This window comes from Cavia porcellus, unplaced genomic scaffold (assembly GCF_034190915.1).
Source record: "Cavia porcellus strain 051 isolate PalLab524CR breed Dunkin Hartley unplaced genomic scaffold, mCavPor4.1 scaffold_30, whole genome shotgun sequence".
Taxonomy (NCBI): domain Eukaryota; kingdom Metazoa; phylum Chordata; class Mammalia; order Rodentia; family Caviidae; genus Cavia; species Cavia porcellus.
This window is the reverse complement of record NW_026947513.1, coordinates 32,804,222-32,807,352: the sequence shown is the minus strand read 5'-3', so window position 1 is coordinate 32,807,352 and position 3,131 is coordinate 32,804,222. Positions and strand designations below refer to the sequence as shown.

The following is a 3,131-nucleotide window of genomic DNA, read 5'->3' as shown; positions in this document are numbered from 1 at the left end:
CCAAACACTATGTAAACATTCACCATGCTACATATTTAGAGAATAACAACTAGAAAAAAAGTCTGTATCTGTTTAGGGCAGATACAATTATCAAAAGTCTAACTATTTATACATTCATTCTTTGGTTGGTTGAATCTGTGGGTGTAGAACCTAAGGGTCCAGAAAGGAAACTTTAAAATGTTTAACCAAATAACATTGTGAAATATGCCTTTTTCCTAGTCCCTCTGTCAGGCTCACGTTCCCTTCCTTGTGCCCCAGCAGGCTTTGGTCCATTGCCTTGGGAGAAGGAATGTGACGAGGAAGAACACAGATGCAGTTTGGAAGTGGTTTTGCTCCTTGTTCCAAATTAAACCCTTAAGGTTTGGGGTATGGAGGAAGAGATTAATGGAAGAGAATTTGTGTCACCTCCAGACTGGAAAGAATTATCCATGGATGAGAGGAAGAGGGGAAAACGAGGTGTTATAAGTCCTAGGAGTAGAAAGGAGCACGCTCAGCTTGGCAACCCAGTCACTGAGGAAAGCAAACCCCACTCAGAAAATGGTTATGTTTAGACAAACAGGATCAAAGTCCACTTTCCAAAGATTCCACATCCTAGCCAAGGCAGAAAAGCGGCAGAAAGCTTGAGGACTTTGGGGGAACATAGCAAAAGAGTGTAAGGTAACCAGTGTGGATGGCACCCAAGGAGCTTCCTACCCGCACCCACCAGTCCTCACTACCCAACACCTTGGCACTCAGGAGGCTGCCAGAAAAGCGTGAGGCTGCTTTTCCAACAACTGGGTGGGACAAGACTTATGGCCAGAAAGCTAGCTGGCTTGTAGAGAATTGAGTCCCGTTTTTCATAAGCCCAAGCTTGTGCTCATGTTTCAAGATGGGGGAGTTGGTGAGCGGCTGGAAGAGAAAGATGCAATTGGCCCCAGGCCTAGAGGAGGCTGGAGTCGCAGCACAAAGAGTTGGTTTGAATTTTCCTGGACTGGCTGACCATCCACCACAGAATGACTTAAAGACTTGGGTCTCCGCCTGAGCCAACTCTGTGTTTGGACAGCGTAAAATGTGTAACTGCCGATCAACAGATACACACACTTACCATCGTTCATCGTTCATCATGACTTTTAAGGATGAGTTAGTTTACAGTTGCCATGATTTTAAACACTTTGTTCAACACATTCATATATGTTTGCCTATGTGATGAATCCTACGGTGAAAATTGCTAACATACAGTGTTTACTTAGTAAACAGACTAAGGGAGATTTGGAACTTTTCCTAAAAGGGATGAAATCGGTTCCTCTGATACATGGATTTGATGCTCATGACCATTTCTAGCTGAAAGAGCGTACTTTTGCGACGGTTGTAGTCTTTTTATCATTTCCTTTTGGTTCTCAATCTTTCTGTCTTTCAAATAAGCAGTGCATCTTCATATAAAGAAAGCATAGAATGGGAAACATGGTTTAGCCTGACCTGTGCAGATGAGCCAAGACTTCCCCAAGAATGTACCATACAGTAATCTCCCCTTCTACCAACTTAGTTCTCTAAACAAAATTAATAGGCTTTGAGAAAGCAGCTTTAGAGTGATGGAAAGGTTGAGCAAGACGGAGTTCCTATACCCTTCCACACATCCTTTTATTTTCCTCTATTAACACCTTTCATTAGGGTAGCACAGTTGTTAAACAATTGATGTGCAGGGCTGGGGATTTAGCTCAGTGGCATAAGTGCCTGCCTGGCAAGCACAAGGTTGTGAGTTTGAGCCCCAGTACATATACACACACACACACACACACACACACACACACACAAATTGATATGCTAAAGTTGATACATTTTTATTAACTACAATATATAGTTACTTTAGAGTTCACTCTTGACGTCTATACAAATGTTTAATGGCGTGTATGCACCACTGCACTACCACACAGAGCAGTTTCGCTGCCCTAAAATTCTTACCTGCTCCACCTATTCCTCCCTCCCTCCCTCACCCCGTGTCCATGGAAACCTCCAGTTTTTGTTTACTGATCACACAACTCCAGAGGAAATGAAAACGTCATGAATATAAGCACTACTGACATGCATTTAAACTAAGCCCCCACCGGGAAGCAAGCTCATGTATTTCCATAGCCTCATCAGCTGCAGGCTGTATTATTTTTAGTCATCATTACCACACAGACGTATTTCCATGTGCAAGCAGAACCCACATTCTGCTAATCTTGCCACAAGGAGCAAGGATGAACTACCTGATAGTTGCCACATTTTCTCATGTAATTGCCTTACATGAGCATATTCATTCAAGTTCTAGTTCTTCAACATAAACAACTGACACTGGATACAGTTATATTATATTATTACATATATATTTATATATTATATATCATATATATATATTTGGGGGAGTACTGGGAATTGAACTCAGCACCTGGCCCTTGCTAGGCAAGCGCTTGTCCCGCTGAACTATATCCCCGGCCCAGGCTGGTCTCAAACTCACAATGATCCTCTTGCCTCAACCTCCTGAGTGCTGGGATTACAGGCATGCACCACCATGCTCAGCTTGTCTTCCCTTTTAAACTTTTTCAAGGAACAAGTTTCTGGAGATCTCTCATAATTGAAAATTCATTTTCCCTAGGAATAAATTTAATATGACCGATGAAAAAAATCTGTAAGTGGAAGGGCCCTGAATCAAGGCCAGCAGCTTCCTGATGCTGTTGGTTTCAAGCAGGAGCCTAAAGAGATGTCTTTCTATGGTCTGTTGGCCATTTCAGAACTTGGGCAATGAAATGGTCAATTCATTAGAAAGAAACAGTTTAAAGCAAGCACCCCCCCCCAGGTCACCACCCCCCATTCCCCCCGAACCCCTCTTCCCTGAAAGACTGCAGCAGCCCAGGATGGGAGCCACCAGCGTTTACAGGGACCCATGCCATGCTGGGCCCTGGAGTGCCCAGAAGCCAAGAGACCCCTCCCCGACTGGTGGGTGGCTGTGAGCTGGCCAGCCCAAGAGCTGAGAATCAAACATCACATCTCCTCTCCCTCCCCGCTAGCAAGTGGGAGCCTTGATCTGGACATCCCTTGAGAGACTGACCATAGGCAATGCAGCAAATAGGGGGGATTTCCTTCTACCCTCTCTTTGAAGGCAAATACTTTTATCC

The 3,131-nt window shown here is 44.1% G+C and overlaps 1 non-coding gene across 1 annotated transcript; it reads left to right on the top strand.

Annotated features, from left to right (window-relative positions):
• Positions 1-2,653: 2,653 nt before the first annotated feature.
• LOC111757341 (small nucleolar RNA SNORA2/SNORA34 family) lies at positions 2,654-2,790 on the top strand. The gene has a single exon (XR_002791712.1). It is a non-coding gene; the product is annotated as a small nucleolar RNA SNORA2/SNORA34 family (small nucleolar RNA).
• The last annotated feature ends 341 nt before the right edge of the window (positions 2,791-3,131 follow it).